We start from the raw sequence: 27,949 nt of genomic DNA, 5'->3' as shown, positions 1-27,949 counted from the left end.
GTAATGATGGGAGTGCTATATCAACCTTACCTTGCTTTGCTAAATGATTAACTGCAACCACTGCCTGTAGAAAAACCCTCTACCCACTCTCTACTTACTGACATAACATGGTTCTATTGAGTTTATTGTTAACTTTTAGAAAATACTGTGTCGAAATCCATGAAATGTTTTGACAACAATTGGAATTAGAATTTTCTTCAGACATTCATGGTACCTAGAGGATAAATCCCGATGGCTTTTGTGATCTCCTGACTTATCTTCTTGTCTCTACACCATGTCAAAAATTACATTTTGAAATTTCCCAATATCTACTTGATGGATTGACACCAACTTTTGTGCAGACATTCATGGTCCCCAAAGGATGAACCCCTAGTGACTATAATGATCCTCTGACTTTCACGCAAGCACCACTATGAGGTTTGCATTTGTGGGTTTGAGTAATATCTCAACAACTGTTGAAGGTAATGGATGAAGAGCAATGAAATATGATACAAACATTCATGGTTCCCTCATGATGAACATTTTTAATTGTGCAGTACTTTAGTTTCTGAACAAAAACCTGCAAGGCCGATGAATGCCACTGTACCATGTGTTTACTGTTAAGAAACAAATGTTAGCATGCTACCACGCTATATTAAAGTGATGGACGTGGTAAATAATATGAATGCTGAACATCAGCATGTTTGCGTTGTCAATGCGAGCATGTTACCATTTAGATCAAAGCACCGTCATGCTTGTACAGCTTCACAGAGCTGCTTCACAGAGCTGCTAACATGGCTGTTGACTGTCTGGTTCCCGAGAGCATCCTTTATCTTATCTAGGAAAAATAGACATGTAAGGCTTCATACATAGGAGCACTGCATTTGTAATGATATACTTTCTCACATGAAAATATCAGTCTTAGAATGAAAGAAAAATATTTGACAGATTGTGCATACAGAGAAGTCTCTGGGGAATAGGAACGTTCTTGTGACACGTGATAGCTTGCAAAAATAATCTGCACAACGACGTAAAAATATCATTGCTTCTTCTGCGAGTACTACATGTGATATACTACCGCGTGTCTGTATTGTGTCGGTGTTTGTTGGCATGGTAAAGCACAAGAATCACTCAGTTTGTCACATTAACAGTAAATTTCCTGCATAGACAGTGCTGTGTGTCTATCACTGCTGCATGGTTAGTAAAGATGTCAATGTTACGTGAGCTATGGGCTCCACAGCCTTGCTTGTTTGATGAAATATGCATGACATTAGCAGAGCTGTAGATCTTTTGACATGAGGTATATATATATATAGTATGTGTTGAAGTCTGATAGGCTGACTGAGGCTGATGCGAGACGGGTGATATCACACTACACTAACAGGGTCTGTGACATCACTGCTGTGCCAACTAAATACAGCTGCACCCTGCATCTCATACATGCTATATCAGGTTTCTTCCCTTTTAGCGACCAATTCAGTGTCACCACTGGCTCCTGATTCTTTAGTAGGATTCCCATTAGTTTATATCAATGCATTATCTTCTTTTCTCTTCTTTTTTTCCCCCATTCATGTGTGAGCACAGTGTCATGTCTCACTGTTGAATTCAGGGTCCATATCCAGTCAGAGCGTTGCCTAGATCCCCCCTGTGGACTACCTACCATGTGTCTCCCAGCCTTATTACGCCGAGGGACCCGTCCCTGACAGGCGCTATTGATCTCAGCCAGCTTGGAGCGACGCCATGAAAGTGCACATTGGCAGCTGATGACAGCTTTATTAGAAAAGGAGGACATGGCGGATCAGCAACTTTCCTCACATCAAAAGGCCCAAAGGGGATGATCCATGGATAGAGCTCATCACATTTGTTTGGGGATCAATTGAGTGGCTGTTTTTTTTTTTTTTAAGGTGATCAATCCGTTTAGTCCAGTGGGGATAATGCACTTAGACCACAGGTAAACCAGCCATCACAGAAGAAAAAAGCCTCTATTGGGTATTGGAAACTGTGATAGCCCCCTTTTTATATGCCATTATTTGTGAATTTATGATTATCATTTTGAAAAAAAAAGCTTTTTTTCCGTAGTAATAGTTCTGTCAAATCATCTCTTGAATTTTACAGTAATGGAAAACAATAGATGCCTGTTGTATTTGTTATGATGTGTGGATGTGTATTTGTATATGCTGATGGGATTATAGTGAAAGGTTGTGCGAAATTGAATTTATTTTAGATTCTTATGGGAAATAGCTGCTTTGGTAGTACTCGGACCGTGAAAGTATGCAAGGGTGGTTATGTTTTTTTTTAAAAATAACAATCCAGCCAATGTTTCTGGACCACAAAATAGCATTTCCAATTTATTTGTGACCGGGGCAATTCTGGTATTCAATCTCAAGATCTGCAGGGAAAGTAGAAAAAAACAACAACTACATTCTTCAATGACACAGAATTGTAACCAGTGGGTTGACTTTATTCGAAGTGAGCCGAGGTCATGGCCCTTCTGACATCTGGCTTTACCGTAGTTCAGACGAGCGCTAATGAAGATACAAACAGATCTGCTGGCAGGCTGTGAAGCAGGTGGCGCAAGGCCGAGCTGTAAACGATTCTAGCCTGGTGATGAATGCCCTGCCACATACATGAGGGGTGACGGCGTGTGTTGTGTTGTGTTGAAAATGCGGGTATTACACTTTGACCCAATGAACCAATAAATATTCATTAGGCTGCCTTTCATAGAGCGAGAGAGAGTGTGCACAGCTACATCTCAGTGGCCTTGTTATGTAGGAAAATGGTGTGCCATGGCTGAGCTGGAGTGCAATTGACTGGGTGAGATGCCACAAACATAATGAGGCTAATACTAAAGCGTTATTTTCTTTCCTATACTTTACATGAGCACTAATGCACTCTTGAGTGAGAAGACACTCGCTTACAGCAAAGCTTGGGCTCCAGGGTTGCATGCTGATGTTCAAAATGTCAGTGTGGGAGGTTGACATGTTTAATACACATAACCAGCTCCTTCTGCAATCAGTTTATGGCAACTTGGCCTACTGTTGGGGTTGGTTTGTATGTATATGCATATTATATCACATGCATATCCACTTCCTTCCCATGTAGGAAGTTAACGGCACGATCTGAAACTCATCCGTATAAAGTAATCAAAGGTGGATGCAGTCACAAAGCATTCAGAAGACTTTCAGTGAGTCTCAACTCGATTAAGTCAAGCGAAGTAGACCTGACATTTTTGGTCCTGAAAGTCAACACATTTATTTCTAGTGTCAGCATTCCGGGGTGAACAGCTATGAACACACAGACAACCAGACGCACACTCTCGCTGACAGTCTCACACAGTGGCCTGTATCAGTGTCACTGACCATGGTGCTGAAACTTAAGTCTGCCGATGCAACCACGCTGCTCTTGTTCCACAACTGTCTCTGCTATTAACACATAAACGGGACTATTTTACACAAACAATGGCACATTAAAATACTGGGGATGAGTATAAGTCACTGGCACATCACTTCCCATGATAACAAAGCAAGATGCTGAATCCTCATCAAAAGTGCTTCAGCAGTAAATGTATGTGAAATACTGTGTGAATGCCAGTGGGCGAAATTCACAAGCTATACAATAAAACAACAAATTATGTTTTAAGAAAAAATATTACTTTTTTACTAGACCTCAAAGTCATATTAATTTTAAAAGCACTATATCATCAATACTAATCAGCTCTGAAAGGGGGTACACTCTGTTTTGCTAATGAAGGGGGAGCTGAGAGGGGTATGCAGAATTTGTAATTCTTCTGTAAACATGATGGCTGAAGTTCAAAATGTTTCCGTTCCTGTGGGAGCAGCAGCGCTGAATGTATTTGCGCAGCATCATGAGAAATTAACACCGAAGGTGTTGCCCAGCGCCTGTGAAAGTGACGCTCCCCGTTAGGAACCGACAAAAAAAAAGAAAAGGGCTCCAACGCCCTCTCGGTTGCACTCGCGCCCCTATTCAGTCTGTCTCTGTGTGACTTCTCTTTCCCTCACATATTGCAATGCTACACGTTAACCATTCTCAGCAGTTCATCTTAAAGTTCGGGGGGGGGGGGGGGGGGGGGGGGGGGGGGGTGCAGGTTATCATTTGTATTATTATTAGCATGTTACTATTTGAAAGTATCATCTTAGTATTACATCAATCATACAATAAAACACTAATGCAATCATTAAAAATTATGTATTTCTTCTTCTTCCTCCCCCCTCCTCTCTCTCTCTCTCTCTCTCTCTCTCTCTCTCTCTCTCTCTCTCTCGCTCTCTCTCTCTGCTCTGACCCATTTACAGTAGCTACCGTCTAAGTTAAGTGCCTGACGTGATGGCGTATTCAGATATGGCGGCTATGCTGCTCTAAACATCTAAAGAAATAGCCTACAATCGAAACCTGAGCCCCCATCCCAGCCCTATAAATCAGTAACGAGTAGTACTTTTGTAATAGCAAGTAAAAGTTAGGAACTTGACTGGTAAAGTTGCCATATCAAGTAAGTTACAATTATTTTGTTCGCAAGGAAATCGTGACCATTCTCACATTTGAAAAACGTGGCATACAGACAATTAAAAAATACTATATATATATATATATATATATATATATATATATATATATATATATATATATATATATATATATATATATATATATATATATACTCTAGTTTGTGTCGTTCTTAATAATTTCATTTAATTTTAAAAAAATCACTAGACTAGCTGAATGGTTAGATTGATTTATTCACAGTGTGTTAGCCTTGTTGGTCCCCGCGGTTGTATTTGGCCCCTCCTAGAGCAGCGGAGAGGGACCGCTGGGATCCCGTGGACCAATCGGTTTGCCGGTATTATTTCAGTGGGGAGCACTGCCTGTGAACCAAAGAGGGGGAGATAGGGGGAGGGAGAGAGAGAGAGAGAGAGAGAGAGAGAGAGAGAGAGAGAGAGAGAGAGAGAGAAGAGAGAGAGCGCGAATGAAGCACCGCTGGTTCTCACTGCTGTCTCTTCTACCTCCGTTCTTCTCCACACAGCGAGCGCGGAGCTGCGGAATAGGCGTGCGTTTCTGTTTCTGTTTCTCCAACGAAGATTACGTTGAGTGGAAACGTCGCAAAGAAACCTCGACTTTAAGGTAAGGGCACTCGTTAAGCGGTCTCGGATAGGGGGAAGGTGCAGGTGCGCCTGTGCAAAAAACCTTCTTGGAACGCTCCTTCTCCGTGCATGCAGTTGCACGCAGGCGTTTTGTCTTTTGACTGTGTACAGTGCGGATAACGACTGGATATTGGTTTGCATTGGCGCTGCCTTCCGCGAAACAGCAGGGACGGGTCGGTGCACTGTCAGCGGGGCTCCCAGCTGTGTCAACTTGACAGGAGAAAAATGAGAAGTTGCGCCATTTGCGAACGCAGGACGACCCCAATCCCCCCCCCCCACCCTCACACACACGCACTCAAACGCACAAGCACCAAATGGTCTTTGGCTGGCAATTCCAAAACAAATGTGGAAAAGACTCGGACATGTTGTTGATCGCCGAGTTTCATTCGTGCGTAACCGTTCGTTGACAGTGATTGCGCGCTTGTGCATGTATGTGGTGCGTGTTGCAGCCAGCGTGTGTATGTCCCGGAGAGGAGTTAGCGCTGTCTGCAGAAGTACCGCGGTCACACCGCAAAGCGAGAGGTGCACAGCGGCTTACGGGAGGAGATGATTCCTCAGTCAGGACCACCCCGGTCCAGGAATCCTCCAGGGGGTCCGCTGATGGCGAATTGGGGGTCGTACTTAACCTGTGTAGAGCGAATGATTAAAGGAGGGGAGTTTTTACAGCGCAGCCGTGCCTCTTTAATGCACATTCGGCGCTTCTTTGGCTCATAAAGACGATGGCTCTTAACATCTGTTTTCTCCTAAATTATCTCAGTCACCGCCTCTTTTCCTGTATGCTACAGCTTTGTCTCTGCAACATAGACCCTCTTTTGGCACCAGCTTAGTGCATTATAAGGCATTAGTTGGCTTATTTGGATGGTGTGATAAGATCAGGTGGATATGGGGTAGTCCATGGCTCATCCGCACTAGGCAGGTGTGGTTTGATACTTCTTTCTATGGTGTGTGATGTGAAATTTGATGTAAAGGGTGATTGTGGTAGTATGGGTAAATCACAGACTGTGTAAGCTTGAGATGTGTTTATCTAATGCATTTAGAGTTAATTAAAAGGAACCCGAGTAGTGTTTTTGCCTCTAATTACTGTGAATCCAGGCTGTATCTTGCTTAGTGTGTGGATGTGTGTGTGTGTGTGTGTGTGTGTGTGTGTGTGTGTGTGTGTTGGTGGGGGGTGCCTTAGCGTTAAAAGGCTTGAATGTCCTGTCTGATTTACATTATCTGAACATCTGGTTACATGAAACCAAATATCACTGTATAACAAAGTGGAGTGTTGACTGACTGACCAGGTACTGTAGAGTCAATGTAATAAATTATTAATGCTACACTAGGGCATCAAAGTCTCGGCTCTGTAAGTAACACACTGGGCCTGAATACTCAAACTCTTCCCTTGAACGGATTCAAACCACAAGGTGAAATTAGTATTGTAAGGTGAGTGAGTGTTCCGTTAGCTGACCTCCTCCTGCATTCTGACGGTTGCCCTTCATGTCAGTCTGCTGCTTGCACACAGTTTGAAGAAAGAGCTGGTGACACCCTCAATCAACTGCACTTTTCTGTCTGCACTCTGTCAGATGTTAAAAATGGTGTGATGAAACAGCAGGTTCAGTTATACAGCTGGACACGCTCTGTCCTTCCATCAAATGGAATAGAAGGGTGAGTTTGACAGGACAGTGAACGATTACACAGGAAAAAAGATTGTAAATAAAGTTTTTTCTTCCACTTTCTTAACTTATATAAACTGTCAAAATATGTATCTACAGAAACTACAGTTTTTATGAAACATTTCCATTTTTAATTATAAATGCATGTGCTGTGGGCGTAAATAACGCCGGGCGTAAATAAGCAAATAAAATCCCTGACATTTTTTGAAAGTCTCTTCCTCATTCACCAGGAAATACAGGACATTAAGAAAGCCATATTTATCATAATGCAGGTTTGCTGACTTATCAAGTCTCATTCAACCTTAAAATTGATTTTATTTTCCCGAACCAAGTAAAAAGAAAAAAGAATAGGCCATATGAGATGGATATTTCTTGAAGTGTGCAGGTTTGAATTTGCCAAGGCTCATTCTGTTGCATCAACACGCATTGCATAAAATCCCATTATTTCTTTTCACCATCACATAAGAGGCGCGGTAATGATGCTCCGTCTTGATGGGTGCATGAAGATGAAGCGCCGTCTTTGTTTAAGGTTCCCCGGCACACAGAGAGGAAAACGAAATATACAGAGTCTCTGTGACATCACCCGTGTTGTGAAGCTAAAAGTGGGTGGTTATGGCTCTCGCCATCTTGGCAGTGCCTATATATATAGCCTAACTCTAAAATGTGCAAAAAGGTGGATCATTGATGGGGCTGATGCGGGCCTGGGTGACACAGCAGAGGAGACAGATAGCGGATAGCGACCAGGTACAGTACCCATCTGTCACTCAAAGCAGCCACACCCTAAATTGAGCCTAACTTTACATCATTTAAACGGGTGAGTTGTATAAAATATCACTTCCCATACAGTTGACATTAACAGGGATATAGAGACTGAAACTTAAATGTTGTTGACAATTTCATGGCAATCCATCCATCAGATGTCGAGACATTTCACACAGAACCACACGTGTCAACCTCATGGTAAGTGCTTGTAGGATTCGTCGTATGGAAATAGCAATCCATCTGGCAGTTGTCAAGATATTCAGTAAAAGTCAAAGACGTCAACCAGCTTGTGGTGTCTGGATATTATCATCCATATAGAGCCCTGCTGCCAGCATGCATAGAAACAACCAGCTAAGTTTGACACTCATAGAAAAAAAACACCCTTCCAAAGTGATGCCAAAAATAGAGTGTCAAGGTTTTCTAACATTACTTCTAAAACAAATGATTCCAGACTTAACTACTAAACTTAGTTTAGACTTGACACAAGGTTTGCTTAATGTAATATACAGAGCATAATTGAGATTTCTAATGGTTTGTGGACCATCAGGGTTTCATGCCATTAAAAGCTGCTTTGGAGTTAAACCTTTCAGAATTACTTTATTCTTCCAATACGACATCGCACTGAAATCCTGGAAGCAATACTGGTCTGGATGACAAGTAGAAGGGCTTTCAGGGGTTGCAGTTGTCTCTAAAGCTGACCGCTGCTTGAAAACGCAGGGCAGAGGAGACGGTGCGATGTGAGAGAAAACCTCCCCATGTTGATATAGCATGCATTGAAAATCAAGATGAATGAGTGCTGTTGATAACAACAAATTGGGGTATCAGTGGCTGGCTATGTACATATTCCCTCCCAGCTTCTCTCTCGTCTCTCCACCCCCCTCCCACCCCCCCCACCCCCCCTCAGCCCATGCTGAGTGTTAAGCCATAAAGAGGCCATTTTGCTTATTGCATATCAATAGAGCATTCAACTCTCACACTGGAGGTTTTATTGGGCTCTCACATACACAACCAGCACATTGGCGGCCATTCATGCACAATATATATGCACGTCATGCTCTGTCATTCATGTGCTTTATATGGAGGTAAGGTTTAAAGATGTCTGGTGATGGAGACATCAACCACTCAACTTTTATAAATATAGAAGCTTTTTTTTTTTTTTTTTGCAGCCATATCATTAACCTGTAATGGTAATGGGAGTATTAAACAAATCAAAGTACAATAAGAATGACAGATGTGACGTAAGCTACACTCTAAGCAGATGAAAGTCAGCTTGGAGGATCAGATGGCGTGATTCTCGATTTCAAATATCAGGATGCAATTCTACTTTTCCGAGTGTAATAATCAGCTCAGGTTCTGAAAGGGTCACCATGACTGATTCATGGTCTAATCTGCTTGCTAATATCCTCGTGGTAATTAACAGTATAACATTTACCTTTGAGTTAATCAGTGGATGGAACATTTGTTATTTAAAATGTTGCCTGTCCTATAGCCGTGTGCATCTGCCTCACTGAGCCAAACAGAAGGAAGGAGGGAGATTACTGTCGTTATGAAACGCAGGCCGGCAGAGATGAGGTGATTAGATGTTGCAGATGTTATTGAAGCTAAAATAACCAGGTGCGCCAATGTTTTTTCAAATGCAGAGTGGATTCAGTATTTGCTAAATGTCGCTGTAGATGGAAAATCTACTATCCTCAAGCCTGTTGTCGACAAACATTAGCCATGAACACAATGCATTAACAAACTGAAGCAGGTGCATTACTTCTACCCCAGCTAGGCAAGTGGAGTCAGTCAATTATGTCAAATGTGACATAATTGACATGTGCAAAGGATAAAAAAGTTAAAGGGGCACTCATCCAATGTTACACATACATTTATTAGGATGCCTACTCAGCCTGTTAAAACTGTTACAAAAGTGTTTGAAAGACATGGGCATTCAGCACACAGGTAGGGTCTGACAAAAAGATGCTTATGGATTCTTAGCCTTATAAATTAAAAAAATTAAAAGCATACAAATCACACACCCAGCAATTGAGCCAGCTGTCAGTATGGCCAATATCATTCCCATGGGCATTAAATAGATGTCAAGGCTGTTCCAATTGTGCTTAATACCACCTTGACATTTTCTAAGAGTGTTTGTAGGGAAATTAATGCAAATCTTTTTTCCACTGTCAAAAGGGCATTTTTTTTTTTTTGGTGCAGTGTTCCCACTTTCTGTTGGCAGGCTCGGAGAGTTGGCGACATGACAAACACTATTAAAACGGCGAGGCCTGTATTGTAAATCCAGGTTCGGTGGGGAGGGCGTCACTTTGATACCATGCATTTTCATATCCTTCACACTTCTCTTGGAACTGTCAGCTCTTCCACTCATAACCATAAACATACCTTCATTGTTGTCATAATGGAGCTGCTTCTGCTGGAGAGTTAGCACCTTGTTTTGACACATGTTCCCCCTCAGTGATGAGTATTTAAATCACAACCGCTGTCGGTATTGCAGGATAATGGGTCAACCCAAACCAATAATCAGTATCCGTGAAGTACGCGCTCACAATGGATATGTACGGGACACTCATCATGTTCAAAATGATGTAATGTTGCAAAAGATACCCAAAACTCCAAGACCAACTCTGCGTTTGAATCGTCTTGTGGATGGGACCTGAAACAGAGCTCGCAGGCGAGCGGCAAGGTTAAAGAGGCGAGGGTAATTGCTGTAACCTATCTGGGTGGAAAAATGTTTGCTCGTGTTCCCAGTGTACTCTTCTCTGATGCACTTAGGCATGAAATTGTTCCCCTTTCCACCCTAGCAAGCCCCAAGCCCAAGTCCATTGCCCACTTCTAGCCAGGCGAGTTGGTCTTTCATGTGTGTCTGTAAACGCAGGGGTAGTCTGTTTGCCTTTGGTCGCCCGCGTGCGTGTTTATTTGAGTGGTTGTTGATGCGTGTGTACTGTGAGGGGGTAGCGGAGGAGGGGTAGGTGTTGTGTGTCAGCTGGCTCTCTCCATTCCGAGCTGACTGACAGAATAAGCGAGCGAACGCTGCATGGAGAACTGCGGCAGAGTGATCATTGAGCATTTCACGTTAAAATCAGAGCGAGAGAAAGAGAAAACAGAGTGAGAGAGAAGCTGATTTTCGAAAAAAGGCTCAAGTGCTCCTGGAAATATTAGCATATGTCCATTCATCTATTCATAGAGGAATGTGTGTTTGTGGATTGGTGTGTTTTCAGCTTGCCTTCTTTCATGATTAATGACCATGAGTTACAGCCATTGGGGAGCATTGGAGTTCAACAAGTCATACAGTATAACAAATATTACTATTCCTGTATGTGTGTGTGTGTGTGTGTGTGTGTGTGTGTGTGTGTGTGTGTGTGTGTGAGTGTGCAAGTATCTGTACTCACAATAGAAAACCCCAATAGGGAATGATACATACAACATGCTTCCTGCTGTGTTAAGGGCTTGAGAAACGCTGCCCAGGAGATGTGTGTTTGCACTACATATGCTTCCTGTATATTCTATAGTAATTGTCATGGGTAATACACACATCATTGTTTCCCATGACAATTGTGTGCAGGAGAAATAATATTAAAAAGCAGCTGGCTCCCAGTGGGGAAAGACGCATTTTTTTTCCTTGCATGACTGCATTGATGGGACCCACTGCTGCCATTAAAAATGTCATAAATTACTCTTATTTATCATGATGGAAATGAAAGTGAAATATAGATGAATATAGATGCGCTTAGTGAGTGCAATAATCAGTGTTATTTCATTTGAAGAAAAGTTAAAATGTCATAAAAATGTCTTTTCCTGAATAAAAATCGGTCGATCGCTAACAATGAGTCTTCAGACAGAAGAAAACTAAATCAGGCTTCTCATTCAGCCGACGATAGCTGAAATGACATCTGTTGTTAGTTGTTGCTATTGGCCAAAATACTTAAAATATTACTTCAAAAAAGGAGCACGTCTCCCCAAACCCATCAACAACCGGATTACAATAATGACATTGTGTTGGTCCAATGATAATTTAAAAATTTCCATTTTCAATATTCTACCACTGTGAGTGTGAGTGTGAGTGTGAGGAGCTGGTTAAGTATGAATCATTTTCTAATATGCTGTATATTTCTAACATTTTAAACACTGAAGTCCAGATTTCCTTTTTTCAGATTTACATTTCTCTTTCTCATCGAGCCGTAGCTTGCTACTTGCGTTAGCTAATGCGACAGTAAGCATGTGAAGGCCTTAAAAGGACTGTAATCTATCTTTCTCACACCAAGACATTTTTCCTGAAGGATGTTCATGTCATGCAATATGTGAAACTACTTTCTAACTTGACTAACGAAAAGGCATCAAGACACACTAATGCTAAAAGGCAGAGTCAAAAGCTAACTAATTGAGTGAAAAGTCTGCATCCTCTTCTTTTCATGATATTGAAGGGTAGTTAGCTAGTTTCCTATGATTATAGTAGCCTGGAGCAGATAAACAAACTTTAATACCTTAAATCCATTACTTTAATTGTTGCTTTTTGTAAAACACAAAAACAACAAGTGCCATAAAACACTGCTCAAAAGCATGTAGCCTGGCTCATGGAAAAGCCTTGAAACAAGTTGATTGATTGGATGTGAAATTATCGCTCCCCAGTGGCAAGTAAATGGGAACGACATGAGAGCGCTTGATTCCAGATTTAATGACGGGTTGAACTGGATGTTTTTTTTCGGTCGAGGCACAGCTCTCCCCTCATGCTGGCACCGGACGGATGTGGTTCACCTGAAGATGACCAGAGGATGGAGAAGCAGGAGGGGGACTGCAAGAATTAAAGTGGGTGGGATGATGGCCTAATGGAGTGGATGAGCAATTGCGTCGATGACTCAGGATGAAGGGATGGCAGCCATTTGATGAATGGGTGATGGTGGGGAGCGAGGTGGGAGGGAAAGAGATATGAAATGATAGAGAGTAGTCTTCAAATGCTACATTATACGGTAGCTATTCATTCCATTTACCCCCGTTCTCTCTTCAAGGTGCACAAGTTTTTAAAATGCCTTTGTGCCTTTCCTCCTCTTGTGCTCAGTTTCAGATACTCATTCCTTCCTTCATTCCCTCTCTCATGTTCCGGCTCCCTTCCTGCCTTCTATCTTGTCTTCCCTATTCCCTGTCTTTTGGCTTTTATTTTCCACTCCCATTCCATGCTTCCTCCTTCCTTCCTTCTTCTTTCTTCCTTTTTCCCTCCTCTCCATTCATCTTCTCATTCTCTCCATTCCTCCCCCATCTCATCTTCTGCCTATTTTCCTAATGCCCTCTTAATATCTGCCTCCCTCACTTCTTACCCTGTCTTGCATTTTCTAGAAGTTGTCTCCCATTTTTATTTCATTTGTCTAACCTCTCAGCCTTACTTTAATACCTGCCATGCTTAATTTCTCCCCCTCCTCTGTCCTCATCTCGTTGTGACCTCTACTTCTCTGCCTCTTTTTTCTACCACCCCCCCTCCCAACAATAACATTTTGGGCTCCCCATCGCTCTCCCTCACCATGTTTTTCTCCGTTTTTTACATCAAGCAGTCCCTTGCCTCCTCTCTAAAGCCCTCTCTATCTCTTGTAAGCGGGGCAGGTGGCGGCGCAAGTACATGCTTTCAATGGGACATGTCTGCACTCAGATTTAAATAGATAATGGCAGAGCCCTAGCGCTTGTTGGGCTCTCTGAATAATGCAGGAGCTCCTGAAGGCACTGTTGCCAGGCATCACTGACATGCATACGCCAGCTCGCAAGCTTGCAATATTGATATCAAAAGAGAGGAAGTGGTAGTTATTTTTATCCCCCCCCCCCTACATGCCAGCTTTGTTTTTTTATACTTAAAATTAACCCCCATTGTTATTGTGTAATTAATATTATTAGTATGACCCCCCAAAACAACAACATCAGTGGTTTCAACAAAAGCTCACATAAGACATGTTTAAGTTCAAGTGGAAAATGGATCATGACTCATAAATCATTTTTGCCCATTGGGAACAAAGGGGAAAGTAGCATGACATTGTTGCAGAGCCACAAAGTCTGCAGAGCGGGGAGGTCGGGGTGGTTGGATGCTTCAACAGATGGATGTTGACACTTGAGACAGGTGTTTATTTCCCATTTCCTCCGGTCTACGTTGGTTTCTTTTAACCATCTCATCTGAGGCTGTTGAAGCTGATGGTGTCAGTGATGTCACTCAGTGCACCTGGTTCATTAGGTGTATTCCACCCTTCCATCGATCCATTATCTGTAACAGCTTCTTCTTCACTGGGTCACGGAGGGCTGTAGCCAATCACACATATGGAGCTTTTCATCATTCTATCTTACTTCCATGCATCCTCTCTCCTCCCGTTACCTGAAAATCATTCTCCCTCTTCCATTGTGGAGGATCTTCCAATTCCTTAAATGCAGCTCGAGGAGAGAGGAGGACACAACGCATGTAACTAGCATATATTGACTCTCCGTCACTGACACGTGCAAAACTAACTGGAGGGATACGTAAAACGTCATAGTTTGAAGCTTAGTGCCACTGACCAAGCTGCATTATTTGACACATTGGTGTGAAAATGTGTTGTGTAGGTACACACGGTGTAATATGAAGGAGAAATCCAATATTTTTTCTCTCAATTCTCTCTTGAAATTTGAATACCTTGCTGCATGGCACTAATTGGAGTCACCATTGTGTAAGGTGACATGAGGCCAGGGATTGCTGTGGCAGTAAAAATGGCGACCTGATGTCATTCACACTAATAGAACTAATTGCTGACACACTTAATTTTCTAATTACACTGATGACAAAATGATTAGTATTTTATATGGATCAGTCCAACCATGGTGGTACAACGATGAGGCTGGTGAGGCAGATAGAAAACTGCTGGTTTATTCAGATTTCTGTTCAAGAAATCTGGATCATCAGACCAGATTGTATCGGGGACACATTAATGATCTTTTGTAAAGATCATAAAGATAGCCAACACCGTTTTCCTTATCATCTCTTTCTCCTCTATCCTCTCACACCGGCTGATATTGTCATTTGATCAAATGTCATGCTCTCATGAAACCTAATCATAGGGGTGATTGTTTATCTTTCCCACATGCCACTGCACAAATAACTATCAGTGTTACCCATTCTGTCATGATCACTAATCTTTTGGACTGTTGGGCAGCTCATCTCTGAGATTGGCTGGTCAATCAGAATAGCCTCGTCATCATTTGTAACTCCTGCAGATAAAGGGAAAGATGGAGACTTTACTTTAAAGAAAACATGCTCTTTTCAAAACGTAAGTAGATTTATTTGCCCGTGAATGCTTTTCAGACTTTTCAAGCTTTTAAGGACAGTCTAATGGAAAAAAAAACAGTCATAGGGAAATAGCACAAAGGGAGAAAAAAAAAAATCAAAAATATGCCTCATTGTCTCCAGGTATTCATGCTGAGAGCTATGGGTTGGTGCTTGAGGAAAGATGGGGACAATAAAATAGAGAGAGTTGTGTGTGCGATCTTATCCGGTTGTTTTCTCTCATGTAGTTATTCACTACTTTTCCTGTAAAGCCTTCACCTGGAGGGCGTTTATTACTTTTAAAAATACAGGGTTGGTCCCTCGGGGGGGGCATTTTGGGAGCTGTTTGTGTTCGACAGTCAGAGAGAGAAAGGTAGAGAAGGGAGAGAGGGAGATGGAAATGTAGAAGATGAAGGACTAGACGGTGTTTGATCAGTGGGGTGCTGAGTCACACTGGGATGTGATGGACAGATTGGTGCTTTACGAAAGGGGAGAGGGAGCAGAGAGGACAGACTAAATGTGAGTTTTGAGAAGCGAAGCCTCAGTGGTCTCCTTCCTCCTTCAAGGTGTCTTTTTCAGAGCAAACACACGTGGAGACACATATGCACTGTACACACGTCACAAGTCTTTTCTCTCTCTTTTTCCTCTCTCTGTCTCAGCGGGGGGGGTCTGTCTTTGAGTCAGAGTGAAATATGTGAGGTACATGAAGCAAAAATGCTGTCATATATTTATCAATCCATCAGAGGTGTGGAACAGTGTCTGCTGTCATCGGTGTTCTTACCAGAGCTTACCAAAGAATGTACACCTCCAACAATGCCCAGCCTCCTCTATGATAATGTAGCAGAAATACATAAAGCATTTTTTATTTACCTTACTGCTTATGCTCCATTGCAGCCCCTCACAACACTAAGTTTGGGTGTAGTCCAATTTTTCTTTTGGTTAAATTGGTGATGTATGGAATCAGAATTTCCAGCCACCTGTATTGCAACCAATACAATACAGCTATCAAATAAGAAATTGCGTTGGTTAAATAAATTCAGCCAAATAGAAAGGCTGATGCACAACAGTTATAACAGAATGTTATGAAGTTGTATGTATGTCATTAGCAGAAACACTGTAATATTGCCAAATAAATTTCCATGTTGCCATGTAAGAAATAGGGCATTAGCTGAGAACTAATAACAATAACTTGTCCAATGCTAATCAATTCAGACTCTCTCCATTTACTTGACATATTTGGATTTGCTACATGTATTTAAGCCTTTTTATTTCTTTTTCTAGCTGATGGAATTCATTATTAAAAAAATGATAATAATTTGACAATTGAATGAAAAGAGCTTTGTGCAGAAAACGGTTGCAAGTTTCAAAACGCTCACCTCGAACATGTCATTATAAGAGCAATGCTAATATCCAGTCGGGGCCAGTTTGGGTTAAATGTGGCTCATCTGGAGGAGGGCCAGAGGTAGCGGCCGCTGCCAGGAAGCGAGCAGGAGGGGCCCGCAGCTGTCACACAGCTCTGACCTGACTGCATACAGGGGGAGCAAAGGTCTGGCGGCCCAACATGATACTGCAGGGACCCTGAGGGACCCCTGTCTGCGATGTGACGGCCACAGCTAATGAGGAAACACAGTCGAATATGAATCATGTTTCAGTGAGAATAGAACTAAATACAGAGATGAACTCATTTATTGTTTTGACAAAGATACGTGAGACAGTATATCGTTATTTTAATACTTACAGTACGGGTTGCAATTGTCAAACATACAATATGTCGGTTATAATACTGGATCTGACCTCTTGCTGTGTAGACATTGGTGGCAAATGCAGTGGCACCAGCAGGCGAGTAAATAGGCAAGAGACAAGCTCCACGGGGGGTGGACACACACACACACACACACACACACACACACACCCACACTCCTGCCACTGTGACAGCCAGTTGCATTTGTTGTATCACCGGAGGGCTACAGGACCAAGGCCATTAGAGGCTGAGCACAGCCAGAGTTCTGGTATCTACAGCACCCACTAATGGAATACATTCACCACCCCTGTGAGTTTGTGTGCGTGTACGTGTGTGTGCATCTCAATGTCTGTGTGCAGTTGCGCAGTAAAACTTTCAGTGCATGTGTGTGTTTTTGCAGTTAACAAAACCATTTACTATAAACGCATGAATGCATGTGTTCCCCCATTCCTATCATGCTTCTGGTGAGCTCATCCTCAGGGTTGGCTGCACTCATCAGTACGTCACAATGATCACTGGAGGAATGCTCATATAGTGTTAGAGATAATCGCCTGTGGGCATTTTGTGAAGAAGATTGGTGCCAGAGCCATCGCTCGGCCTATTGATCGATTTTGATAAGTGATTAATCATTTAAGTGATTCATGCCAAACATTTGCTTGTTTCAGCTTCTCAAATGAAAGGATTTGCTGAGCTCTCTCATCGTATATAACACTAAAGCAACGTAAGGATTTGTTACATACAAGTATAGTACATTCCCATTAGAAACAGGCATGTTTACTGATATCCCTTTGATATGTAATTCAGATGAGATTGAAGATGAAGTCCATTTCATGTTGTACTGCTCGTTACGCGATGATTTAAGGGCTACATGTTTTAGTAAAGCTCTTCATTTCTGAGGAGTTCTTTTGGGTTAAATGATTATAAAAAGCTTGACTTGTTTTAGGGAGGGAACCTATTCATAACAGTACATTTAGTGACTTATACGTGCATTGCAGGGTTCTTTGTTTTTGGGCTTTTGGGTCAGTTCGGGCTTTGGGAATTTGTGATGGACATGTTTCACATTATTTTTGTGAGCGTACCGCAATTTTTCTGCGGTCGCTCTGAGCACTTTTCAGTAAAGAGCTGGTGACGTCACTGTAGTAAATGGAGCAGAAGCTTGTTTTGGCCGTGTCTGTCTATCCTGAACTTAATACTATCACAACAAAGACCGAAAGGCCATTTAGGAGCAGAACGGCTGGACGGACACTGCATGTTGCTGGTGATGTGTTTTTATTTCGGTGACAAGCTCATCGATACAATGAAGCAGACATCCTCCGTTTGGTGGTCATGGTGAAAAAAACTATGTAAAACAAATATATAGAAGCCCAAATAGAAATCACAGGAGCGATGCTAATCTATCATACAACGGTGGTGATATGTTGTCAAGATATAGTTGTCATAGAAACAAAAAAAGCGCTCTGGTTTTTTCGTTGTCACTGGGTTGAAGCGCTCCCCAGCGCCCTGCGGCTGCTTTTTTGCCAGAAAAAGGCGCCGTGTGGACACAGGCTGTAAGTGGACTCTGGGAAAAAAAAGCAGTAATCCACCTGAGCCAATAACACCAACTGTGTTAGATAACACAGTCCATGTTGTACCTTATGTCGAAGCTGAAATGCTGATTGTGCTCTCTGTTACAAGCTGAGAGCACTTCATTACCTCATATCAGTAGACTGATACGGTTTATGTGCAGAATTCATTGGCAGTTGTGATCCACGACTTTCTGTTTAAGTCGTTCGGTCCCCCTTTCAAAAGGCAATTAAATGACCGATCTCCAAATTGTTAGTTGCACAAAGGTTAACGTTTATCGTACTCGGTGTTGGATTTAGTTTTGACTGAAAGCGGCAGCCTCTGAGCCGCAGCGGTCTGTGCAGCCCAGTGTGACCGTTTTCTTTGACAGCTCTTGTGGACTGGTGTGTACGTTTGTGAAAGTGTCTGTGTGTGTGTGTGTGTGTGTGTGTGTGTGTGTGTGTGTGTGTGTGTGTGTGTGTGTGTGCGTGTGCACTTGGAAAAATAAATCCCACAGCTCATATCTATACGTAGCTGCCCTTCCAACCTATATGATTTCACCTGTCACTCACTCTTGACATTCTCCAACTTCCCTTCTATCAGCTCAGCCCCTCCCCCCGGTCTGTGCTTCAGTACATCACTCTTGGAGGTAGATAGACAAGGGTGAGGGTCAAGGTAGAGCCAACAGGGAGTTTAAGAGAGGGTCAGCGAAAGAGAGGAAGTAAGGGTCAGCTGTGATGGAGAGCCCGGGAGAATGGGGACCAGTCGGCATAGAGAGATTGGTATGCTGGGATGGAAAGAATCAAGGAAGGGTGAGGGTGGTTAGGGTGAGGGTGAGGTGAAATGGTAGGATTGAGAAGGAGGGAAGGACAGAGGAGGATGGAAGGTTGATTTAAGAGTGAAATGAATAAAGGGGGAGGGAGGGTGCATGCACTAGGGTGAGGGGGTAGAGGGAGTTAGCAATAACAAAACAGTGTCCATTGAAGACAATATTTTCTGTTTGGAAAATAATATTTATTGGAAAAAAAAATTGCTCTTTTTTCTTAAAATTAGCTGCTAAACCTTGTAATGGATATTCCACTTCACCAGTGCAAATCAACTTGTTTGAAGGTTTTTCCTAAATGAAATGAATTTGATACAACTTAAGTGACTGATGCTTGTTTTGAAGAAACTTCTGAAGAATCGGTTCATTTGCATTAAAAGCAAGTGGTAATAACTCCTAGCCCTGAAAACTTTGCTTTGTGAAAAATACAACTGAATTTAAACCCTAATTTGAGATGGACATATGTTTTAATGAATAGTAGGAAGAAAAGATTATTATGAAGGAATATGTTTGGGAAATACGCTTATTCGATTCCTTTCTAAGAGTAAAGGTAAATGCGAAGACTTTTTTTGCATGAATACTTTCACTGGAGTTCTCGTCTTTACATAGACAACATTTGCATCACGTTCGGTCTGAACACACATTAAGAAAACATACGATCCTCAATCTCATTTGTGCTCATGTGGTAGGGTGCTGGAGTCAGGACTTCTTATGCCTAGCTTAGCATAAAGACAGTCTGGCTCTGTCCAAAGTACATTCAGTTACCCAATTGCTGAATAGACCAATATGTGAATGTAGAAATATGCAGCATTAATGCTTGGTTTGAGATTGACACCAGCCATCTCATCATGCTGTTGGAAAATAAGCACATACAGTTGTGGTCAAAAGTTTACATACACTTGTAAAGAACATAATGTCATGGCTCTCTTGAGTTTCCAGTTATTTCTACAACTCTGATTTTTCTCTGATAGAGTGATTGGAACAGATACTTCTTTGTCACAAAAAACATTCATGAAGTTTGGTTCTTTCATGACTTTATTATGGGTTAACAGAAAAAGTGACAAAATCTGCTGGGTCAAAAATATACATACAGCAACATGAATTAGCAATTTTGGTGACTTAGAAAGTTGTGTCAATGAAATGAGCTTCATAGCATGGCCTCTTAACTTCTTGTGAGTGATTATGAGTGACTACAGCTGGTGACTTCTCTGAGGCCATTTAAATAGGGCTCATTGGATACAAACGCCCACAAACGCTACAATGGGAAAGTCAAAGGAGCTCAGCATGGATCTGAAAAAGCGAATCATTGACTTGAACAAGTCAGGAAAGTCACTTGGAGCCATTTCAAAGCAGCTGCAGGTCCCAAGAGCAACAGTGCAAACAATTGTTTGCAAGTATAAAGTGCATGGCACTGTTTTGTCACTGCCACGATCAGGAAGAAAACGCAAGCTATCACCTGCTGCTGAGAGAAAATTGGTCAGGAGGGTGAAGAGTCAACCGAGAACCACCAAAAAGCAGATCTGCCAAGAATTAGAAGCTGCTGGAACACAGGTGTCAGTGTCCACAGTCAAGCGTGTTTTGCATCTCCATGGACTGAGAGGCTGCCGTGCAAGAAGGAAGCCCTTGCTCCAAAAGCGGCACCTTAAGGCTCGACTGAAGTTTGCTGCTGATCACATGGACAAAGATAAGACCTTCTGGAGGAAAGTTCTGTGGTCAGACGAAACAAAAATCGAGCTGTTTGGCCACAATGCCCAGCAATATGTTTGGAGGAGAAAAGGTGAGGCCTTTAACCCCAAGAACACCATGCCTACCGTCAAGCACGGTGGTGGTAGTATTATGCTGTGGGGCTGTTTTGCTGCCAATGGAACTGGTGCTTTACAGAGAGTAAATGGGATAATGAAGAAGGAGGATTACCTTCAAATTCTTCAAGATAACCTAAAATCATCAGCCCGAAGGTTGGGTCTTGGGTGTTCCAACAGGACAATGACCCCAAACACACATCAAAAGTGGTAATTGGAATGGCTAAATCAGGCTAGAATTAGGGTTTTAGAATGGCCTTCCCAAAGTCCTGACTTAAATCCCATTGAGAACATGTGGACAATGCTGAAGAAACAAGTCCATGTCAGAAAGCCATCAAATTTAACTGAACTGCACCAATTCTGTCAAGAGGAGTGGTCAAAGATTCAACGAGAAGCTTGCCAGAAGCTTGTGGATGGCTACCAAAAGCGCCTAATTGAAGTGAAAATGGCCAAGTCACATGTAACCAAATATTAGCACTGCTGTATGTATATTTTTGACCCAGCAGATTTGATCACTTTTTCTGTTAATCCATAATAAAGTCATGAAAGAACCAAACTTCATGAATGTTTTTTGTGACAAAGAAGTATCTGTTCCAATCACTCTATCAGAGAAAAATCAGAGTTGTAGAAATAACGGGGAAACTCAAGAGAGCCATGACATTATGTTCTTTACAAGTGTATGTAAACTTTTGACCACAACTGTAAGTATTTTTTCCCCCAAATGTTATGCTATTCCTTTAAGATGAATCCTGCAGTTGCAACAAACATGACATGTCAAACATAATCATGTGGTCATTATGATGACAGTTAGCCTCCATAGTTTTCATTTATACCCATCCACTGAAACACTATCTCTCCGGGCTTAGGTCATTGTGTCTCTCTCTCCCTCTTTCCATATTCAGTGCAGCCGTTCAGGTCACTTCTAATTACTGGGGTCCAATTGGAATTGGCTTTTCAATTCTCAACGCTGCAGTGCTGGAAATCACAAGGTGCCAGTGCCAGCTTTCTCCCGCCCCCACCCCGCTGCTCGGCGCCCTCCTAGTATGACTTAATATGCCTGATACATTCGCCTCCCTGCGCCAACACTTTGCAATGCAGTGTGACTGTGTACGTTTCTGTGAGGGTGAGAAAGAAGGATGAGGCTCTTACTGTAATTCACTGTAAGGCCAGTATGCGTGGTGTGTTTAGACTGCGAGGATGTGAATGCGTGTGCGGTAGAGAGAGAGCGAGGGTAAGTGCATGTGTGCATCAGTGTGTTATTGAGAAAAATTGAGGGAGAACAGCAGAAAGAGAAAAGGAGGCATTTTTCTGGGAAGCGATGGAGGGATGGGAGTGGCAGAAACAGCCTGGTTCTCTCCCTTCTGTCTTTCCTTGGGTCCGCAGTGCAGGAGAAGAGCCGATTAAAGTGGAGACGCTGCATTTGAAGTTGGGCAATGTAGAAGAAGCAGCAGGCGTACACACACACACACACACACACACACACACACACACACACACACACACACACACACACACACACACACACACACACACACAGCGGCTTCTTCCTTATAGCCTACTAAGGGAGAGAATATCAATGCTGCTCAGACTGCCTTTGATTCAAACTGCCGTTATGTGATCCCTCACAACGTTTTAACATTCTCTCGCCTCGACCACAAAAAAAACACCCCTTCAAAAAAAATCGAATCCCATCCTCCATTTAAATGAGAGCAAGGTGATAATGAAGTAAACTCGATTAGGTCCTCCTGGCTGAGACTTGTTTGTGGCCGTTTTGGGGATTTGGAGCCTGGGTCCATGTAGATACACTGGCAGCCCTGAAAGCCCGCTCGCTATCAAAGACGGGGATGTAAATTACAGCTGTAAATGTTTGCAGTGGTGGTAAATAAGAGGATTAAGCGTACACTTTTGACACACACACACACACACACACACACACACACACACACACACACACACACACACACAGAAGTGAGTCGAGTGAAAGAGGCCTAAATATGAGCCTGATGGAGAAATGTCAAGAGGTAATTGTAGAAGTACTCAGACTGGTGAAATGTCAGACGCACCCTTTATTAGTGAGTAGACTCCGACCTGCCCCCTGTAATGCCATTCATTACAGACAAACGTTTCCTAAACTAATGGTAAACAATCACCGACCACTCCATGTTAAGGATTTTACCATCTGTGTGCATGTCAGCGTGCGCTTGAGGAGTCGGAGGGCGCGTGTTCAGGCACACCTACTAACATTTCTGTGTATGTGTGTGTCTTTACATAAACTCACAGCTTTCAAATCAATCTTCATTCATGGACATCGACATGTGCCGAGCAGTCATGAAGACTGATAAAGCTTATGCTCGCCTTGGATCGCAGTGAAGTGGCCAAAGTGACAAATCCCGAAATTATACTGCTGATGACACTCCTGAAGAGCTGTCGACTACGAGTGTGTGTGTGTGTGTGTGTGTGTGTGTGTGTGTGTGTGTGTGTGTGTGTGTGTGTGTGTGTGTGTGTGTGTGTGTGTGTGTGTGCTGTATGGGGAGGAGCTGTCCAAAATAACCTCAGAAATGCACGGGCGTCATAATGTGAATAAATTGGATTTTAATGTCCTTGTCAAGTCGAATGGTTTCTCATTTGAATTCTCTGGAGGCTGGTACAAGCACACTCCATAGCTGCTGTCCTACATGACCTAAAATTCCCTGTCTCTGCATGGGGGTGGGGTCGGGCGGCTGGAATGGTGCTAGCCTCTCTTTTTTCTCTGGCTTCATCTTTTTGCATCATTCCCTTTGACTGCTCCTCTCTCTGGAAGCCTATAGACAGTGGAGGATTTTGTAGATTTACCCGTTTTATTCACACAGCATTCACTGTCAATCTTTTACCCTTTTTTTTACGGCTCTCCTTATCCATCCATCAATCTATCCGGGAGTATAGGTAGTATCAAATTACTTACAACCAGCAGCCGGTTGCACAAGCTCTTCGTTAGTTGAAATTTAGCATTGTTATTGCATAGTGCTGGTCTAGGGCAGGGGTCGGCAACCCGCGGCTCCGGAGCCGCATGCGACTCTTCAGCCCCTCTGTTGCGGCTCCCTGAGGCTACATCCACACTAACGAAAACGATCTCCATCCACACAGCGTTTCAGCATCATTTTCGAAATGATCTCCGTCCAGACTAAAACGCCTGAAAACGAATATCACGTGACTATTCACGTACATTGGGCATGCGGGTGCTGGTGTTAACAGGAAGTAGATTGGTTACTTAGTTAAAAAAAATACGACAGAGTAATAAAGTAGTCTTTAATAATGAAAGGTCGTGTTTGATACTTAAGATCTTCTCTAAAATTTTTATATAAAGGTTTTATTTTTTAGACTTAGTTACAGCGCTGCGAGTCTTGCTGTATCTATCGCTCTCTCACATCAAATTGACTTTAATATTAACACTTATACATACATTTACTAGGTTATGGGTCCATGTGGTCAACACACGTCTTCACTCGTTCCCTCTGTTTTGTTGTTTCTGTTCTCACTCGTAGCTCTGCTGGTGGCTGAAGTCTCTGTCGCACTGGAGAGCAATTCATGTTTTGTTCCTTTATGGTTTACCTGCGGACTTCACAATAGTTGTGCAGAACAAAATAAGAATTAATAAGAAAAGTAAAGTCCTCCGTTTTGTGTCCATCACCCTCCTCAGCCACTAACTGTGACTTCAGACGTCCGCTCCGTAGGTCTGATAACACCGCTGGACACGCCGCTCGCTAATCGCTACAATAACAGCTGTTTCCTCCGAGAAATGCAGACTTTAACTGGACAACAGCTGCTAGTAAAGACAACAAGGTCAGCAACACCTGTTATCAGCTGTCCATGTGAAATTAACCTGGTAGTCGATCGATAATCAATGTTGTTGTTTATGAGCTTCCGGGAAAGGGTCACGTGATAGGGGCGTGACGAATCAGGGAAGGACACGTCGTGACTGCTAAGAACCAATCAAGTAGTGAACGTGGGCGTCTACATCATCGTTTCAAAACGTTTGTGTTTACGAGCATCCACACGAAGAGGCAACCCCGAAGTTTTCAAACTCCTCCGTTTTCGGTGCTCGAAAACTCCGGCGTAGTGTGGACACTCAGTGTAAACATAGCAAAACATATGCGTTCTCAAATGGAAACGGAGTAGTGTGGACATGACCTCAGGCTTTGACAAAAAGTAAAATGGAAACAAATAACTGTTGTTTTTATTTAATTTTTTGCCCAGTGAACAATCTTTCAAAGGGAACACCTCTTATCTGGGAGTTTGAGTTAATACTGTGTCACTGAAAATAAAAAAAAATGTTTTAATATTTTGTCAACTAAAATGTGCATCACATACTATTACGTCGCTGTCAAGCGCCTTTCCCGGCCCGCTAATCATGATTTCCAGACCCCCGTCGGTAAACTATCAATGGATAAACCCCAAAAAAAGAAAAGTTGCGGAGGAAAATACAGAGTTTAATTCTGCGTGGACGTATTAATTTGCTTTCACTGCCAACGATGCTGGCTTACCTGTATGCTTGATATGTGGCGAGAAATTTGTTTATGAAATTATATATGATAGTATCCTAAGTCTGAAACACACATTTCCGCCTTTCTATGCAAATATGAATAAAAGTAATACCTACAGCAGACTTTCCACACACATGCACGCACACACACACACACACACACACACACACACACACACACACACACACACACACACACACACACACACACACACACACACACAAATTAGTAAGTATATTCCTTTTAAGTATCACAACAGGTTCATTTTCGTCCAAGGAAAGTGCAATCTCTACACACAAACAACACAAATGCAGCTAAAACCACCAGCAGTAGCTACACACTGGACCACATATCCTATAATATATGCATCCAAGGCCCTGCAATCCATTTTGTCTTCTTTTAACATGTGGATCTCTCTTTCTACAAATGCACACGTTCAAACACACACTCTTCCGTCAGTGATGTTCAAGCTCTCAGGCTCGCTTTCTGTGGCTCTGAAGAGACTACTGTACATCAAGAGAAAAGCCGCTTGAATTATTGAAGGCAGAAGGAGAAAGATGGAGAGTGGAAAGGGAACTTGTGTGTGAAGGAATGAGAAAGAAGTGGACCGACAGACAGAGGTAGAGAATGGAGAGAGAGAAGGAGGATGGAGACGCATTGGGATAGATGGTACAAGGAAATGCATGACAGGGTGGAGATGCTGAAGGAGGCAGAGGAGGAGGAGGGACGGGAAGAAAGGGAGGTAGAGGTAAGTAGAATGTGTAGTTTTCCCTTCGGCTTGTTTGCCTGCTGATGTAACGAGGAAATGGCTTGATCAGCAGGGGCTTTTACCGCCACTGAGTTTAGTTGCGGAAATACATGCGTGTCACACACAAACACATAAAAGTCCGTGCCCCACGGGACTGAAAGAGATGAAGGGAAAGAAAAACAGACACTGTGCAGTAATGTCTTTTTTGTGCTCAGGTTACATTGCTCGATGGAGCTGCAGAGGCTGTTGGGCTTTTTGCGCTTTATTGCTCATGTCACTGTTTATGTGTGTGAACTTTTTGTGTGTGTGTGAGAGGGACAGGCTGTATGTATGTGTGCTATATAAACTGGCAAATCTACCGGGGCTCCGACTTCCTCTGGTGCTGGCTTTGTATCAGCACACAGCTGAACATGGCTGCAGATCTATCCATCCATCCATCCATCCATCCATCCATCCATCTATCCATCTATCTATCCATCTATCCATTCTGTGATATTCTTGTTCTTGTGTGTGTGTTTTTTAGGAGTAATTTCACTTGAACTTTTCTTGTGTTCACATTACTGCAGTTCTCATAGACTGTATAAAATAAGGACGTAGTCTCCGTGACATCACCGACAGGTTTCTGAAGAGCTCTTGTGAAGCTCAAAGTGGGTGGCTCCGGCCGTCGCCGTCTCGCCAATCGCTGATCTGTTTGATGCGACAGATGAGACAGCTAGCGTCCTGGTACGACACCCACCTGTCGCTCAAAAGCGGCCACGCCTTTAATGATAACTCAGTTTAATCGCTGATATAATTTAAAAGGGTGAGTTTAATGTTTGAATGTGCAATGCAAGCTAAATCCATGAAATTGCACAACCGTTCAAAATGAATGTTTATGAACTTTAGTGATAAATCAATGCAGAAAATACCTCACAACAGTACCAATCCCATTGTTTGAGTGAGAATTGATAAAACACAAGAGTAATCAATGCTAAACACCAAGTGTGCCAAAACAACAACAACATGAAGTCATTATTGCTGCATTCCTGAGTAGTGTGTATTCACCTACACCTTCTTAAAGTTAAAGTGTGGGAAATGTCCTGGCATGCGTCTCTCCTTGGCTGACAACGTTGCCTCCTCATTGTGAAAGCCGTCAGTCGGCATATATTTACCGCTGGCCCAGCTGTGACGACGCTCACACGATGGGCTCGGTTCCCGTTCAATCCGTGATGCTGCACCTCTGGCCAACACAGCAAGGATGGCTTTCAAAGCCATGTGTCTGTTTGGGGGTTGGGTCGGGGGTGTGTATGTGTGCGCATGCATTCATACATGTAAAGTGTTTATTGGCGAGGCATTCTCGTCCCACATCTGCAGATCACTCATCCCCAGGGAGGACCCCCCCCCCCCCCCCCCCCCCCTTTCATTAGCCACATGGAAAAGTGGGAAATAATTAAAGGGTGAAAAGAGCGAAGTGGAAAAGTATAGACGAGGTAGGAAGTACAGTGGAACATGAAAGAGGAAAAAGAGAGCAAGATAGCGAGCGATCGAGCTTTAGCTAAAGTAAGGGAAGCAAGCGAGTCATGTGAAGGCTCTACCGGTCACCATGGCAACCCTTTAAAGGCCGATCCCTAATGCAATTAGAGTGGCTTTGAGGCAGCCAGTCTGAGGGCAGAGTATGAAGAATTATGGCAAGAAAGAACGGACAGTCGTAAGAGAAACAACACGGCTATATGAATGAAAACCAGCTACTGCGTGCGTCAGTGATTGCATGCGATAATTGTTGGGAGGCTTCCATTCTTCTTCACTGGTTGTGGGAATTTTAATAATGAAGACGCCTCTGGCAGGGCATGTTTATGGGTTCGTAAGCGAGCGCGTGTGTACACAGTTGTGTATACGTCTTTGTGTGTGAGAGTCAAAGTGCGCAGTGAAAAACCCCCGCTGGAGGCTATTTATTGATACCTCTGACTGCAGAATCCAAAAAGCA

At 42.8% G+C, this 27,949-nt stretch overlaps 1 long non-coding RNA gene across 1 annotated transcript in view; it reads left to right on the top strand.

The window, feature by feature from the left end:
* The first annotated feature begins 5,018 nt into the window (after positions 1–5,018).
* Positions 5,019–27,949, top strand: part of LOC137872640 (uncharacterized) — a 90,509-nt gene continuing 67,578 nt past the window's right edge. The window contains exon 1 of the long non-coding RNA XR_011102884.1: positions 5,019–5,112. This is a non-coding gene — a long non-coding RNA (uncharacterized lncRNA). The remainder of the gene's footprint in view (positions 5,113–27,949) is intronic.

Source organism: Cebidichthys violaceus, unplaced genomic scaffold (genome assembly GCF_023349555.1).
Source record: "Cebidichthys violaceus isolate CVI_PGR_0920_01 unplaced genomic scaffold, fCebVio1.0.p SCAF_16, whole genome shotgun sequence".
Lineage (NCBI taxonomy): Eukaryota > Metazoa > Chordata > Actinopteri > Perciformes > Stichaeidae > Cebidichthys > Cebidichthys violaceus.
The sequence above is the reverse complement of the archived record's forward strand: the minus strand, read 5'-3'. Positions and strand labels throughout refer to the sequence as shown.